The following is a 19,359-nucleotide window of genomic DNA, read 5'->3' on the forward strand; positions in this document are numbered from 1 at the left end:
AATGCTGGGATGGCTATCCACTACAGCATAATTTCCTTATGAATACGGAACTGCTATTCTTCTGCTCAAATAAATACTGACAAATATTTACAGTCTGCAGTGGAGGAAGAAGCCTTTAATTGATGGGACTACTGAGAGATTGAAACAAAGTGTCTTTTAAGCTCAGGTGTTCAAGGCCAGTCTGACCACTTAAACAGATCTCATCCTTAAAATTTGACAAGAGTAGTTAGTTTCCATGTATGATACTGTGAGACTGCACAATACCTCAGAGCGTTGGAAGGAGAACCATCAAGTTTTATAGAAAATGGAACATTCATAATGATGTGACATAGGCCCATGAGAGACAGTGAAAAGTGACAGCCCATAAAACAAACATATTGCAAGATTTCCAGAATATATTGACATTTTCTAGTCATAGTACAAAAGAAAATGTAAATAAAAGTCAAGAAAAAAATAAATATATCATTGTATAGTGTATATTTTGTCTACAAATAAACTATATGAAGTGAGAGATTTATAATACCACTCAGAACATAGCTATGTTCTTTTGATGTCACAAAGTTCTTACATCTTGACTCAGGGAGAGCCATCTTTGGTTTAACCTGAATCACACTCTCCCTTTTCTACTCCTTCCAGGAAAAATCTTTTGGAGAAGTACCCAACAATATTCTACAAACTGAGGGTTGTAATGCCTCAAATAACTGCAAGTTTTACCTTCTTTTATACTGCTTGGTTGTTTTACTCCCTACCTAACCCCGCCAAATGCCAACACAAATAATCTGGTCCTGTTAAGTTTTCCTTTAAATATTTCCTGAAAAAATAAATTTGAGGCTTCACTATGAGATGTTTTCTCTTATGTAGTAATCAGTCTACTTATCCAGACTCACAATTCCTGCAACAGACTTAGATAAAAAAAATTATTGGAAGCACAATATGCATTAGAATGATGCTTTAAGTGACATCTTACATCATGTTAAGAAATGACTTTAGGAAATCACACCACATATACATATATGTTAGCACATGCATGTCAGGGCTGGTAGAGAGACAGGAATATCTGATACAATGACATCTGACACAATGTAAGTTAAAGCAAAATGTAAGTAAGGCAAAAATGTTACCATGAATTGAAAAGGATGACAACATATGATGAATGACAGCTAATGAAGAAAGTTTTAGAATCTATATTGAAACAGTGTTTTGTGCAGTCATGTACCAATCCTCAGTCTCAGAGGGAAAATCATAGGAAAGAAGGCAGTGGGTCAGAGAGTAAATCAGTTCAGTAGTTTCTGAGTCAATTCTCAGCACACCATACACTATTCATGTAGAAGAAAGTATCTAAAAGTTTCTTAAGTAGGGTGAGATCTCCTTGAAGTACTAGGTAGAAACACATCTGAATCAGTACTGGGCTGAACAGTGCAGTTCTGAGAAAGGACCAGTGTTCCAGACAATCAACAGCCATGCAATGACAGTCAGCTGAACAATCAAGAACTGGAATAAAATTGTCTATGTGTCTTGGGATCTGAAGGAGTTAAAACAAAATGGGGAAAGGAGGTGAGATTTTAAGAACTACAACATACTAGCAGTTTCCCCATCTCAGTGCATTGGTATTGTAGAACACACTGTTTTATGATAGCAGAAAATAGAAAGTATTCCATTAAGTTAGGTAAAACAGGCCCAGAAAGATCAATACCAACACAAGCCTACAAGATGATAACTCCTGTCTAAAATTAATGTCTGTCTTCGTTATGGTTTCTTTTGCTGTGAAGAGACCTTGTGACTAGAGCACTTCTTAGAAATTAAAATATTTAATTTGTGCTGGCTTACAGTTTTAGAGCCTTAGTCCTCTATCCTCATGGTTTGAAACATAGCAGCATGCAGTCAGAAATGCTACTGTAAATGCAGCAGAGAATTTTACATCTTGTTCAGCAGCCGCAGGAAGTGAACTACCTCCCATACTGGGCATAGCCTGAGCCTAGGGGACAGACCTCATACATCAACCCACAATCACACACCTTAACCTAGGCCATTCCTACTGCAACAAAACGACACTTCCTAATAATGCCACACTTTAGGCCAAATATTGAAACCATTATTCGATAAGTGCCATACTTATTCAAACCACTAAACTCCACTGCATGGCTCCCATTGTCTTATAACAACAATATATACAAAATGCATTCAGTTCAACTTCAAGAGTCCCCATAGTCTATCAGAGTCTCATCAATGTTTTAAAGTCAAAAGTTCAGTCTCTACTGAGCTTCATGCAAATGGGAAAATGTAATCTCCTATTAAATAAAAATCAAAGACAGATCACATACTTCTACCATATACTGGCACAGTATATTACTGTTCCAAAGTGGAGAAGAGGGGGGAATAGTGAGATTTTGGATGAAAGCAAAATTCAAAAACGTCATGGGCACCATCACCTGCACATCATCCACATGTACTCAATAGCAAAACATTTTCAATTAATCAGTAGACACATAATGGATATCTATATTCATGGAGAACCTTGAAAATCTTACACTATTGTTTTATCCTATTGCTACTGGTTTCCAAGTATGTTTCACTTGGAAAATTGCTGTGAAATGTATAACCTTTATAATCATGAATTTTAAGTAATTAAAGTATAACAATATGAATCACAAACAAAAGAAGAAAGTGAGTGTGATTTCAGTATGTTTCTTTAGTGGGAGCTGACATTTGTGCATGAAACTCATTGGTTCAGTGTTTGATAGCAACATTATTCCAACAAACACCATTTGATATTTGTGAACATTGATACTGAGTGATATGATAATTCATTTCAATGTTGGACAGAACAGTGTAACAATTATGTTCTTTAAACAAACTGTTGCTTCTTCATATGATATACACAGAATATTTGACATCATTTAGGATACATTCTGTTCAACAGAAGACACATGAATATAAAATATCCCTGGATGCCTTTAAAAGTTATACATACTTCACATTTTTCCCTTGGTGAGATACCAGAGACATATCTAGGAAACTGATGACAATGGACTTACCCTGTGTATCTGTGAGGATAGGAAAAATTACAGGTGTCAACAGTATGTTGCAGTCTTAGTTTCCTTGAATGACTATGGCCAAGATATATCTGTACCACATCTAAGACAATTGAGTATTTCAGGGTCCACCTGCATTTAGTGTATTGAAGTAAGAAGAAATGTTAAAGAAATGAAATAATGACCAATTACCACCACTGTTAGACACCATTACTATCCACAGATCTGTATAGTCACTCAGCCCACTTATGGTAATGGATATTTGCCTTCAAAGCTATAGGATTCTGCATATGAAAACATAAATGGTACAGTCATTTCCAGTGAAATTAAATATCCTCACTAGTAAATAATCACTTAGTTTATTTGTTAAGAATTGAGCATTTTTAAGAGTTAAGTGCACATATTGCAAATAGTAGGGACAATTTAGGAGTCACTGCTATCTTGTAAGTTTGGCACCTTCCTTGTTTTTTGTTTTTGTTTTTGTTTTTGTTTTGACTGTATAATATACACAGTCATGCTAAGACCACAGAAATACTGAGGATAAACGACTCTTTAAATCCAACAGCTGATTGGAGGCAGTGTGGATACAATAAGGTAATGAACATGGATAGTGTGACACAAACAGAATCACCTCAGTCTGGGGTCACAAAGCCATGAGATATATTCTTCAACACATTTACAGATTAGATTCCCCTCCTGATATTTTTGTTTTGTTGGTATGTAACTGTATGCATTTTGGTGCAAGTCCTCAATTGAGGGGAATAGGGAAATGGCTCAGTAGTAAAGAACACTTGCTGCTATTGCTGACAACCTGGGATTGGTCCCCAGCACCTACTTGGTGGCTCACAATTAGCTGCAATTCCAGGTAGAGTAGATACTGACACATTCTTATGGCCACTGTAGGTACCGAATTCCCATATTACACATATATGTGTACAGGCAAAACATTCATAAACAAAATAGGAAAATAAAAAAAATACATCTTTGTAAAATTACATTTCTACTTCAAGACGAATGTTCACTCCTCAAGAAAATTCAAAGTACACATACGACTTCCAAGATATAATTAAATACAATGTTCTAAGTATGGTTAGACATATAGGAAAATTGCCCAAACTCTCAGTTTAATTTCATGAGTATGAGCTACACTAGGATTTTATGATTCTACATGAAATATTCATTGCTATTACTACAGAGATAAAGGCTATAGTGGTAACTAATGAGGAATTACTAACACTTCTACTCTGTACAAAATCAATGTGAAATACTAACATGTGAATAACAAAAAAATTGCATGAGAAGAATATTAATGACTAAAACAATTGATGTAAATTCTGCACACATTTTCTAATAATTTGTTGTTGTTTTTGTTTTCCATTCATGGTGTCATTATATAGCTCTGACTGTCCTGAAACTCACTATGTAGATCATGTTGCTCTCAAATTTATAGAGACTTTCCTTCCCATGCTTTTCAAAGGAGGAGATAAAAGTCATGCACCTTGGCAACTGGATTATTTTATTATGGTTATATTGATTTATCTATTATAATGAAATTCATGCTGATTTAAAATTCAGATAGTGTATGTTATATTATAAAGAAAAATCAGAATAAGTGATTCCTTAAATATTATTCAGTGTGATATAGCACTACTGAGGATAGAACATAGCCTAGTGGTAGAGCCCAGGACTGTAAATCACGTGGCCCTTTGTTTATTAGCAACAACAATAAGCAGTGAGGAAGGCATGGTATCAGGTTTTGGTTAACATTAGAGTAGGACTAATACAGGGGAGATAACTGGAAATGGAAATAAGGGGTAAAAACTGATCCATGGAACAGAGTGAGAAGACACAATAATAGTTTCATAACTTAGGTGTGACTGAGAAATGCAGAAGTGTTCCTAACCGTGTGCCAGTCCCTGTGGTTCTTACTGTAATGTAAGTTCCACATTGTGGGTGGCTGTGGGTATAGCAGGATAATGGAGTTCATCTGAGAGGGTGCTGAAGTGCTATTGTAATAAGTAAATATGAAAATTCACCCTACCATCCATACTGTGTTGATTAGCTTGGAAACATTATGGTCCTGGTTGTCATTTCCCAATAGTTATATTCTACCTTCCATTCCATGTTACCTTTCCTAGTTCAGGAGAAAGAGTTTTCAAACCAGGTGTTTTACCACTGGCCATTCAACACAAAGTCACTACTGCCTGTATAACCAGGTGATAAATGTAGTGTCACATAAGAATGCTTTTTTTTACTCCAGAAACATGTTCATAATTGCAACATTCCCAGGGTTGTGTGCTTCTTATATTTCCATTTTATTGTTCACTATGGGCACAAAAACATGATAAGTTCACCCATTATATTAAAACTTCAAAGATAATCAACACTCATGGAAGGTAAGCAGAATTATCACTTTGATTAGAATTCAGCATCTTTGCAGATGGCCTACATTATCGTACTCCACTCACAGTGGCACTTGGTCGGGAGCTTACATTGCATTAAGAACCAACAAGGAAGGGCAGAAGGTTAAGAACATTTTTGTATTTCTCAGTCACTCTTTAGTTAATGAATTAGGCCTGTGGCTTCACTCTGTGTTCCACAGACCTGTTTCTACCACAGATTCCCATTTCCAGACATGAGCATATATGCTCTGTGGTCTGGCTCTTTGGTTGAATCTTCCATTCCACATGAAATAGAAAGTACTCATCAGGCTTCACCATCCACAGGATGGTGGGGTAATAGCTGATCCTGACTCTTAAGAAGCAATTGCAAGAGTGACAGCCCAAACCTGAGGGAGAGGTCTGTGAACTCACCTCCCTCCAGAACTGCAATTTTCATTTCGCTGAAATGACAGTTACAATGAAAATGTTGGCTTGGGAAGACAAAATAATTCATGAATCTTTTCCGGTTGCTCATTAATAAAGATACATAAGAGTGTCTTATTATTATCTCCACAGAGGCAAAGTATTGTTAGGAGCCATTGAGTTTTCATGATTTATCAAGACTGAATAAGTCTCCTGTGGATGGCACTAGAAACTTGGAGATCTGTTTCAAACAAAGTTAGTGAAGTTTCTCAGTCTCCTTGAATAGAGGCTTCACTGACTTCTTGAGCGCAAGTCAAATTACTTTTAAAAAAAATTTATAAAATTAATTATTTAAAATGTTTCTTTGAGTATTTCATAGATGTGTATATTTTTTAGGCCAGTACACTCCCATTATCACATTTTCAGTTTACTTTTAATACCCTCCACTAGCATTATCTCCAAATCTCTTGTTTTCACAACAAACACTGAGTCTACTTACTGAATCTAACATGTGCCTAATCCAGGAACATATATGGAATTACTCTTAGCCTCTTAAATGTTGAACACTCAAAGAAATATGACACTTTGTCTCACAGAATCCATGTGGGGCCAATAGTTATTCAGCCAGTATTGGGACTTGTAGATCCCCTTCACTAACAAAAGCTTTTAGGGTCCTGCCCCCAAAATATTTCTCTTGGTGTGCAAGGAAGAATCTACAACCAGCTAGAAAACTCTACTTATCTGAAGGTATGAATAAATCTATGGACATCATGCTCTTTCAGTCCATCCATTTTAATGTTTTAAGTAAGCTTCTGATCTCTCTGTTGTTCCCTCTTAGTTCAACTGCTTCTCTACATCTTCTTTTCAGCTTTAATTCTCAGCTCCTCTCTTGTCTGACTATCCTAACATTAATAACAGGAGACTCCATGCAGTACTGAGAAAAATTTCAAAACCCTCAAGTTCATAGCACATTCCAGATTAGATGATAAACATCACAGCCATTATTACGTTGACCCAAGGTTCCAAGGTGTAAGGACACAGTGAAGGGGTGCGTGCAGTGCCCAGAATTACAAACCCCAAGACATAGACTTTTGTCAGCATACTTGGCAAGCAAGGAATTTGCAGGTTTTTCTTAGGGTGCTTTGTGTTAGTATCCTTGGAGACCACTGCAAATCTGACCTTTGTCATAGCTGTAAAGTTTTAAACTTATGATCTACATACAAAGGTCTTTACTCTAGTTTGAATATGAACTGAAGTACAAGTGAGCCTGATGCATGCAGTTTGTGTTAGACTGAGGAGAGATTATTAATTTATGTGATAGTCTGAGAAAAAACAACAAAGTAGGTTTGAAGTGTTTACAGTCTCATGGGACAATAAATCTGTCTAGGAGGCATATCCTAGACTATTTTCTATATATCAACATTATACAGCTACATGAAATGTCATCTCCTGACCACCCACAGATATGTGTGCACAGAAGATTGACATTGAATCATGAGATTACATATGCATATTACATAAAGATGTATGACATGGGGTGATATCATAGCTGTAATTGCATTAGAAATTTACAACAAGAAACAGTCTGTTCAATCTAAAGACAATAACTCAAACAAACCCTGAATGATGGCTCAGTCCACATCCAGAACTCTTGGTTTTGATTGGTTGACCTTCTGAACACTAGTAATCACCTGCTGTATACTCCCATTTCTTTTGAACCCAACAGCTCTCAACAATTCACTGTGCTGGTATTTGGGCTGGCTTAATTTTGGGCAGGTTTTGTACATACTGTCCTAACAAATAAATTTGTTTGTGCAAGTGCCCTGTTGAGTATCAACAAAACCTGTTTCCTTGGAATCGTCTGCCACCTCTGATTCTTAGACTCTTTCTGCCTCTTCTTCCAAGACGATCCCTGAGAGTTTAGAAGAAAGGATGTGATATAGACTCACCATTTTAATCTGAACCCTCCAAAACCTTTTATTCTCAGAACCAAGAATAATTGTAGTCTATATGATAATTACTATGAAGTACAAAATTAAGCTTCTCTGATGAATGTTGAGAGTTCTACTAATCTCTTTGTATGAACATAAGAGTATAGAAAGCAGATTATTACTTCAAAAACTTATCAGAATAATACTAATATTTGCTTTCCCAGGGTCTTTGTATCTCTAGGCACATGTTCTTATCTCTGATAATTGTACCAGGCATAGGTTCCATCTTGTGAACTTGGTCTTCAAATCAATTATGAAATGGTTGCTTACTCCCATGATGTTCATGACCCTATTGAAACAGGTTCGTTGTCATAGCTCTCAGGGTTCACCCTTAGGTAAAATTTATGATTACTTCAAATACTTTGAAAACTATCAAGTAGGGATGAAGCTTTCAGTTGACTATCAGCTTGATACTTCTTGGTCTATGGCTCAAGTATATGGTACCTTCAGCAACAGGGAAATGCCATCTAATCACCATAGACCCCTAAACATTATAGGATATTGACATTGTTCTTGGTTGTCTTCGATTTATTTTTTAAATCTCAAAGGTCAAATCTCACCCACTTTAGAGGACTCAGCAGAGGAAAATAATTAGTTAAGTTTGAGAAGAATATCTAATAAAGTTGAGGTAAAAAGAAAAGCATGATAATACAATTATAATGTACAGCATTGGAATACTTAGTGTTACACAGTACAAATTAATTTTATAATGTTGGCATAAAAATACTCTGGGAAAAGTGAAAAAATGTGGATTTTGTCATGAAGCATACAATTTAAATTTTAAGGTTTATCTCTTATTTAAAAAATTTACACATACTCTAATCAGTTCCCACACTCTTTACTGCTTCTAATTCAAAATATGTAAACCACATGAATTTTTTGAACTTCATATCCTATATACATTTATAGACTGCTTCGCACAATACACACATACACACACACACACACACACACACACACACACACACACACACACACAAACACATGTGTGCACATACGCACACACAAACACATGATCATAAATATATAAATACAACCTCCTTATTACATACAGTGTTATTATTATATATAATATTTCAGTGCTGACCAATATGTATTTGATGATCAGTTTGGAGGTTCTTCCCTGGGGAAGACTATTTCTCTCGATCTCAGCATTCATTGTCTACTGTCTTTTGTCTATGTAGATAATTCATGAGATTCATCTATTCCATGTTAGCATGTCTATCATTATAATCCTTATTCACGGCTTGTTTAGAAAGCCACATTTCTAGAAGACAGATATCACAGAAAACTTCCTATTTATCTCCCACAATCTGTATTCTACTATGATTCCCTTGTATTAGGTGCATTTTTAGTGCACACTTGAAGCAGATAGTGCTGCCCAAAACACGATTGAGTGTTTATGGTGACTTGTTATTGGAATTTTGCTGTAAAGGTTTTCATGTGTTGCATCCACAATTCTTTTTTAATTTTTTATTAAGAATTTTTTTATTCATTTTACATAACAACCCCAGATTCTGCCTCCCAGCCTTACCTCAGCCCATCCTCCATTCCTACCTCCTCCAAGTCAAGGTCTCCTATGGAGAGTGAACAGAGCCTGGTACATTTAGTTGTGGAAAGTCCAAGGACCTCCTTCCTGTACCAAGACTGTACAAGGGGTATCACTTTGGCATTGGGCTCCAAAAATCCCACTTATGCACCAGGGATGGATCCTGGTCCCTCTGCCTGGGGACCCCTAAAGAGTTCAAGCTAAACAACTTTCTGGCATATCCAGTGGGTCTAGTAAGGTTCTGTGGGGGCTCCACAGCTATTGGTCCACAGTTCATGGGACTCCACTAGTTTGGCTGGCCATCTCTGTATGTTTTCCCATCATAACTCAATGTCACTTACTTATAGAATCTGTATTCTCTTTATTGGTTGGACTCGAGGAGCTTGACCTGATAACCAGGGGAAGATCTGTGCATATGATTCCATCAGCAACTAGATGAAGGCTCTATGATGATAGTTATGGTGTTCACTAATCTGTTTACCTGAGTAGACCAGTTTTGACACCCTCTAGACTATTGCTAGGAATCTTATGTTGGGTCATCCTTGTGGATTCTTGGGAACTTCCCTGGCACCCTGTTTCTCCCTATTGCCATGATGTCTTCATTTATTATGATATCTCTTTACTTGCTCTCCCATTATGTCCCTGTTCCAGGTCAAACTTCCCATTCCCCTATGTTCCCATACTCCATTCCATGACCTCCATTAACCCTGCTCACTCCCAGTTTGCTCGTGTAGATTAAATCTATTTCCCTTTCACTGGGATATCTATGTGTCCTCTTAGGGTTCTCCTTGTTAGCTAGCTTTTCTAGAGCTGTGGGTTGTAGCCTGGTGATATTTTGCTTTGCATCTTGTATCCACTTATGATCAAGTATATACCAAGTTTGTCCTTCTGAATCAAGATTACCTCACTCAGGATGATATTTTCTAGTTCCATCCATTTGCCTGCCATTTTCATGATATCATTTTTTTTACTGCCTAGTAGTACTCCTTTGTATATATGTGCCACATTTCCTATATCCATTCTTCTTTGGAGGCATCATGATCCCTAACCTCAAGATCTACTATATAATTATAGTAATAAAAACATCTGGGCATGAAAACCAACATGTGGACCAATGGAGTCTATTGGAGGACTCTAACATTAATCTGCACACATATGAATGTGTGATTTTTTTAAAAAGCAGCCAAAAGTGTACCATGGAAAAAAGAAAGCATGTTCAACAAATGGTGCTAGCATAACTGGATGTCAACATGCAGAAGATTACAAATAGATCAATATCTGTCACCATGCCCAACACTCAAGACCAAGTGGATCAAAGACCTCAACATACATCAGTTAAATTAACTTGATAGAAAAGAAAGTAGGAAATAGTCTTGAATGTAATTCAAGGGTGGTCCTCATCCTTATTTTTATGAAAACAAATCTCTGGGTCCCAGAACATGGTCCTGGACAGGAAGAGTAATATAGGTATAATTAGAGCAAAGAAGAGATGAGAGGAGAAGAGGAGATGAAAACAGAAGTAGAGAGGAGTTAAGATGCTAGGGGAGAGGATGGAAGTGATGGGAAACATTACTAGACGAAATGTAGAACATTGAATCCATGAAGCCTCACTGGAGTTGGAGTAGCAGTCTAGTCATCTTGGTTTTACATCTAGTATCCTCCTATGAGTGAGTGTATACCATGTTTGTTTTTGTTTTTGTTTTTTGAGTCTGGGATACCTCACTCAAGATGATTTTTTTCTAGAACCATCCATTTGCCTGTAAACCTCATGATGTCATTGTTTTTCTCTGCTGAGTAGTACTCCATTGTGTATATGTACCACATTTTCTTTATCCATTCTTCAGTTGAAGGACATCTAGGTTGTTTCCAGGTTCTGGCTATTACAAACAATACTGATATGAACATAGCTGAGCATGTGCCCTTGTGGTATGATTGAGCATTCCTTGGGTATATAGAAAGATTCAGGGATTGCCCAATGACAGAGAAATGGATGAGATCTACATGAACAACCTGGACATGAGTGGGGGTAATGAAAGACAATGTTCAAGGGAAAGAGAGCTTGGGGGAGCAGAAGATCCCAGCTGGATCAAGAACAGAAAGGGAGAACAAGGAATAACAGACCACAATAAATGAAGACCACATGAGAACAGGAAGAAGCAAAATGCAAGAAATGCCCCCAGAAATCTACAATGATACCTCCACTGTGGACTACTGGCAATGATTGAGAGAAAGCCCAAACTGACCTAGTATGGTGATCAGATGGCCAAACACCCTAACTGTCATGCTAGAACTCTCATCTAATAACTGATGGAAGTGAATACAGAGATCCCAGATGGGGTTCAGGAGTCCAATTGGTGAGAAAGAGAAGTGATTGTATGAGCAAGAATTGTTGAGACCAAGATTGAAAAGATCACAGGGACAAGTAGCCAAACTAATGGAAACACATGAATTATGAACCAAAGGCTGTGGAGCCCCTGACTGGATCAGGCCTTCTGGATAAGTGAGACAACTGAATAGCTTGAACTGTTTGGGAGACACCCAGGCAGTGGGACCGGGGCCTGTTCTTAGTGCATGAGCTGGCTGTTTGGAACCTGAGGCTTATGTAGGGACAGTTTGCTCAGCCTGGAAGGATGTGTCTGGACTTCCCTGTACTGAATCTACCAGGTTGAGTGAATCCCCAGAAGAGTCTTTGCCCTGGAGGAGATGGGAATGCAGGGGAGAGGCTGGGGTAAGGCAGTGGCAGGGGCGGGGGCAGGGGCAGGAGGGAGCAGGACAGGGGAACCAATGTCTGATATGTAAAATTAAAACACAAATATTCATATAAAAATAAAATTTGAATTTTTTTTTTTTTAAAAGAGCATTGAATCAATGACCAATCTGTGATATTAAACTCCTCATGGATAACCTTGGCTATTACTTGTAACCAAATATTTTCTGAGTACTGCTATTTTTCTTACACTGTTCTATGGTTGCTTTAAATAGCTTCTGGATTATTTTAGGAAATAAAAATGTTCAATTAAACATCTCTTTGCGTAAGTAATTCCACATTCCCCTTCTGCAGCTCTTTGCATTGATTTATCATCACCATGGACCAGAAGAGCCATAGAAACTGGGATCCATCCATGTTGTCTGAGTGATTTATGTATAAGCCTAAGTGTGGAAAAGCCACCAGCTAATGGTGTCCAGAAATAATCTTAGGGCTCTAAATTTATGGTTTCAGTAACACTCCTCCTTTACTTCCTGACACAGCTGCTTCTGAAAAGGTTTAATCAGGTTTTTATTCCATATGTTTTAAAATCATTGCCTTCATTTTTGAGGTTTCTTTATCCAGTGTGGACCAAACAATTTATTTGAACGTATTTTAAATGCCCATTCTTAATGATTTGGAACGTACAGATATATCAATTTCACAGTGCAACACATGCTAAACATTCCCTTTGAGCACATAATAAGAGAATGAACATGTTGGTCTCTGAGATTTTGGTCTCTATGAATCATAATTTACATATTTAGAGAAGTAGATTCATGCCAGATGAGGACATTGTGAGCATGGGGGAATGCAAAATTGGCAATAGATAAATCAGACATGGTATATTCTGAACTTGGTTTTACAATAGATTGACAGAGAGAAAACACATCTCAGTATGACATTTTCTTCTCTGGCTTCCCATCTCTATCACAGGCTTTATTTATACACAAAATGATTTCCTCTTGTATATCTTTTCGTCATCACTTATAAACCATGATAGGACAGAGTTATCTTTTCCAACCATCTCCCTCAAATTTTAACATCACTGATAAACAGAGTTATCGTTTTTATTGATTAACTCCATAACCCAATTTTTAAGAATATACAGGCATATGACAGTCCTTTCTCAGGCTACTATCTCTGGTAGCTTCAAGACACTAGACCAAAACAAAATTTCCAAGCCAGCTCAGGCATACTGCTACAAGGAAAGCAATTTATTGTTAACTTTTAATGGTCAGAAGCCCAGGAAAATACCCTCAGACCAAAGCTACTGCAGTTATTATTCAAATTCTGGCCTATACTATGTTCACATTTATGTCTTTATAAATTGTATTTATATGTCTAATCATGGCATACTGTTCCTCCTTGGTCATGTGTCACCATAAAGGTACTGCATGTGCTAACTTTCTAAGAAAGAGAGATCCTCATGTATCATGCTTTTGTCATCTTTCTACATCATTCCTTGCCCATAAGTATAAGTGTCTGTGTAGGGAAGAGATAACTCAAGTTAACCTAATTTGGTTACTAACACATAATTTCCTGAGTGTATACAAGGAAAAGGCTTGTAATCTGATCTGTAGCCAACTGGTCTAGCCCACCAAATCTTAATAGTAAATTTGTAAGTTTATTTTGTTTTGATTATCTTGTTCCTGAGTAAGTACAGGGACAGATGTTTCAAAAATATCTCATAGCCTCATAAAGAGACCTCTAGCTTGTTTATTTGTGACACAATCTCCAAGGCATAAGGCTATCTTCAAATAGATAATGATATCTCCCTTAAAGCAGGGAGAAATAGTATGATCAAGACTGTTATGAAAAAGCTTAGAAGCAACATTCCAACATTCTTGGAAGAAGGCATAAATGATTCATAAGAAATTTTGCATCAATCCAGTATCCCCAATTGTACAAATACTAAAAGTGCCTCAAGTATGCAACCAGTGGAGATGAAAATAGGAGGTTGTATGGCAGACATCATGTGGCTCAGCTTTCCTGGATCATTGTCAAGCAGCTGTGGTGGCTTTATGACTTTTTCCATTCTCATCTGATATGGTTGTAACAGATTCTCTTCCGATACATTTAAGGATTCAATTACTACACTAAAGATGCAAATATGAAACTAAAATATCTCTAAATTGTATAGACTTTTTTACAACAGGCCATTCCCATTTTCCAGACATTGAAACCTATGTTTAAAATAGATTGATCTTATAAAATCTCGTATTTTTTTGTCTCAGATTTCCTTTTTATTTTTCTTTATAAAGAAATTTCCTACTCCCTCCACATGATATCCACAGGCTCCCAATTTCCTCACCCCTCGGCCATCTTTCCCTAGCCAACCCGCATAATCACATCCCCAAAATTGAGGTCTCCCATGGGGAATCAGCAGAGCCCAGCACACTGAGCCTAGGCAGCTCCAAGCCCCTTCCCACTGCACCAAGGCTATGCAAGGTGTCACATCACAGGCAATCGATTCCAGAAGCCTTCTCATAGACCAGGAACAGATCCTGATCCTGCTGCCTGGTGCCACCCAAAACAGTTCAAGCCAAACAGCTGTCTTCCATATTCAGAGGGCCAGTCCCATGGGGGCTCCACAGCCACCAGTTCCTAGTTCATGGGCTTCCACAAGTGTGCCCAGTCATCTCTGTCCATAATGGTGGAATGAGATCCAACAAGTTTCATAGAAAATGAAACATTCACAATGATGTGAAATGGGCAATTGAGAGACAGTGAAAAATCACAGCCCATAGAACAAATATAATGCAAGATTTCCAGAATATACTGATATTTTGTAGTCATGGCATAAAAAAAACAACTTCAATAACTTAAATATATCAATGCTTAATGTTTATCTCATCTAAAAATAGAAGATATGGAGTGAGGAAATTATAATACCACTCAGAATATATCTATGGTTTTTTGATGTAGCCTAAGTTCCCTCATCCTAACTCTGGTGGAGCTATATTTGATTGAACCTGAAACTAACTCTCACTTTTTTACCTCCTCTTTGAAAAGTCTCTTGGAAAGCACTCAACTCCATTCTACAAACTGGAAGTCAAAATGCACCACAAAATTGCATGTTTTTAGCTTTTTTTAAAGTGCTGAATTGAGACAGACCCTGCCCGCACCCAACTGGACAAAGCAGTGAGTCTTTATCCTCATACTCGAAAACCTCAACCTGTAGGCTTTGGCCCCAGGGACACAGCCTTGTGGCCCTACACCCCCACCTTTTGTAGTTCCAGTCTCAGGCAAGTTGGCAGGCATACCTCCTACACACAGGACAGACTACCACCATCCCCCATCAGACCCTGTAACTCAAGCCCCACCTCCCCCAAATCCCACCCACCCTCCAATACTGCAACTGTTCCTGAGAAAGAGCCTGACAGTTTACAACTGGACTAAGAGGCCAGTTGGCAGGCAGACATCCTGCAGACAGGTGAGACTACCACCATCTACCACACAGTAAGATTGTAGCTACTCCCTGAGAAAGAGCCCACTAGCACCAGTTGAACTAAGAGCTGCTCCCTAAGACAAAAAGCCCATCAGCATTGACTAGACCAAGAGCTCCCACTGGATCAAGAGTATCAATCAGACAAAGAGAGGCTCCCTCAGACACAGTCACCACTTGCACCAAGTGAAGAAAGAAATGGGTAGATGTCAGTACAAAAATACATTTAACATCATAAAAACCAATATGGCTCCATCAGAACCTACATCAGCAAGACCTGAACAACCAAACACAGAAGAAACAGAAGATATCTACCATAAAAATGACTTTAATAAGATAATAGAGATCTTAAAAGAGGAAATGAAAAATTCCCTTAAAGAAATCAAGAAAAAGTCAAACAAAAAAATGGGAAGAAATCAGTAAACCCCTTAAAAGCCAAGAGAAAGCAATTAAACAAGTGAGGGAAACAGTTCAAGGCTTCAAAACTGAAATGGAGTCAATAAAAAGGACAAACTGAGATAATGCTTGAAGTGGAAAAGTATGAGTAAATGCACTGGAACTACAGATGCAAGCATAACCAACAGAATGTAGGAGATGGAAGCAGATCTCTGGAATTGAAGATTACAGCAGAAGAAATAGATTCATCAGTCAAAGAAAACACTAAAACCAACAAAGTCATCACCCAAAATGTCCAAGAAATTTGGGACACCATGAAAAGACCAAACCTAAGAATAATAGGGATAGAAGAAGATGAGTACCAACTCAAAGGCACTGAAAATATATTCAACAAAGTCATAGAAGAAAACTTTCCCAACCTAAAGAAGGAAATACCTATAAAAATGTAAGAAGTTTAGAGAACACCAAATAGACTGGATCCAAAAAAAAAAAAAAAAAAAACACTCCCCTCACCACACAATAATAAAACTACTAAATATAGAGAATAAAGAAAAATATTAAGAGCTGCAAAGGAAAAAGGCCAAGTAACACATAAAGACATATCTATAAGAACAGTCCTTCTGGAAAACATTAAGGCAGTTTCTCAGAAAATTGGGAATAAGTCTTCCTTAAGACACAGTTAAACCACTCTCAGGCATATACCCAAGGAATGCTCAATCTTACCACAAGGATACATGCTCAACTATGTTCATAGCAACATTATTTGTAATAGCAAGAACATGGAAACAACATAGATGTCCTTCAACTGAAGAATGGATAAAGAAAATATGGCACATATACACAGTGGAGTACTACTCAGCAGTTAAAAACAAAACAAAACAATATCATGAAATTTACAGGCAAATGGATGGATCTAGAAAATATAATCTTGAGTGACGTAACCCAGACTCAAAGGACAAGCATAGTATGTATTCACTCATAAGTGGATACTAAATGGGAGGGAAGGGATGGCCAGACCACAATCCACAACTCCATAGAGGCTAACTAACAGGAAAAGACTGTGGGAGGAACACATGGAGGGTACAGTGAAGGAGAATTGGAAGACATCTACATGAGTGGGCTGGGTGGCAGGAGGTGAGGAGTGAGGGATGAGAATATAGAGAAATGGGAAGGTCAAGCTGGATCAATGGCAGAGTTGGAGGGCAGGGAGGAAGATACCATGATAGATGAGGACATCATGGGAATAGGAAGGGGTAGGTTGCTGGGGATTCTCTCAGGAATCCACAAGGTTGACCCCACCTTGGTCTGCTGGCAGTGGTCCAGAGGGTGCCTAGACCAGTCTACTCTGGTGACCAGCCTAGCAAATAACCTAGCTGTCATCATAGAGCCTTTGTCCAGTGACAGATGGAGGCAGATAGAAAGATCCATGGCCACGTACCAGGCTGAGCTTCAGGAATCCAATTGATGAGACAGAGGAGAGATACTGTAGGCGAGAGATGTCAAGATCATGATGGGAGGACATGCAGAGATGACCGGCCACACTAGTGGAAGCCCATGAACTGTGGACTGGTGACTTTGGAGCCCCCATGGGACTGGACTAGGCCCTTTGGATTATAGGAAGATGGTTGTTTGCCTCGAACCATTTGGGGGGGGCATCCAGGCAGGGGGATCAGGATCTGTCCCTGGTCTATGGACAGGCTTCTGGAATCTGGTGCCTGTGGAGTGACACCTTGCACAGCCTTGGTGCAGGGAGAAGGGGCTTGGAGCTGCTTAGGCTCAGTGTGCTGGGCTCTGATGACTTCTCATAGGAGAGCTCAATTTGTAGGATGTGAGGATGTGGGGGGGTTTTGGAAAGAACTCTGGGTGGGGAAGTGAGAAGGGAGGATCTGTGGATAGCATTGGAGTGAGCAGAAATTTTCTTTATAACGAAAAATGAAAAAAAGAATGATAAGACTTTAGAGATGGGTGATGTAAAAAGGGATACAAGAAGACTGGAGTGAGCAAATAGAGGATATATATATATGTGTGTGTGTGTATGTATATATGTATGTATATGTATGTATATATGTATGTATATATGTGTGTGCATATATATATATATATAAAACATTTCATTAGATACCTATATGAAGTTTCCAAGATATTTTTTAAAAAAATATTAAAACATTGACTGTATGTAGATAATGATATAACAATTGCATATAATATTTTTTAAGATGAGGAGATGTATCATTTATTTCTTATGTGCTTTGCTTCTGGGTATATGTAAGTTCTCCTGTGTGTTCCCATGTGAACTGGAAAAAGCAAGTCATTTATCAGTGTCAGAGTCTTGGGAGAGACAACCAGGAGGTCAGAAGATAAGGTGATAGGGGGATGAGAAATATAATGTTTGAGGCTAGGTGGCTTTAGAAAAGATATGTCTCATGTCAATTAAGATTATTAAGAAATACATCTTCTCTCTAGTTTCCCTGAAAGGAGGAATGAAGACAACAATAGGAAGATAAAGAAGGAAAAACTGCCCAGTTTTGGCCATTTGGCGGGCCCTGCAGGAAGGCTCTCCTTTTCCAAGACTTCAGGCAGACCCTACAATCTCCACACCCTGCCTCCATACCCATCTACCCAAGACCTCAGCCACTTCCTGAGACTCAGAGACCAGCCCCCAGCTTCCATCCTGCCCCTGAACTTCCACCTGGAAAAGAGCTTCCATCCTGCCCTGGAACTCCCATCTGGACAAGAGAGCACCCAGCTACCATCCAACTCGGAACTCCCATCTGGACCAGAGCTTCCATCTTGCACAGGAACTCCCATCTTGACAAGAGGAGGTCCCAACTGGACAAGAGAAGGAGACCCCAGAGACTTCCTGAGACACAGTGTCCATCCCCCAGCTCCCATCTGGCCAGCACTCTCAAATGGATCAGTGCTCCCATCTTTCCCAGAGGCTCCCTAAATCTGCTCTGTCTGGACCAAGTGCACTGATGTGACCAAGAACAAATCCATGAGGAGATGGGCAGACATCGAGGCAGAAGTACATACAACAAAATAAAGACCAATACAGCATCACCAGAACCTAGCCCTCCTCCAACAGCTACACCTGAACATCACAGAATGGAAGAAGCAGAAGGAAACAACCTTATAAGTAACATCATGAAAAGGCTAGAGCCTTATTTAGAAGAAATCAAAAGTGAAGTGGAGCAATACACAAACAAAAAATGGGAAGAACGCTATAAAAAACTAGAGGAAAGGATAAATAAAGCAGAAGAAAACAATAAGTACCTGAAAGAAAATCATGAAAAAGCAAAGGAAACAGCCCAAGACCTGAAGAGGAAAATAGAAAAAATTAAGAAGACACTAGCAGAAGGAATGCTGGAAAGAAAAAAATCTGAGTAAACAAAC

The sequence above is a fragment of the Onychomys torridus genome, chromosome 1 (genome assembly GCF_903995425.1).
Source record: "Onychomys torridus chromosome 1, mOncTor1.1, whole genome shotgun sequence".
NCBI lineage: Eukaryota > Metazoa > Chordata > Mammalia > Rodentia > Cricetidae > Onychomys > Onychomys torridus.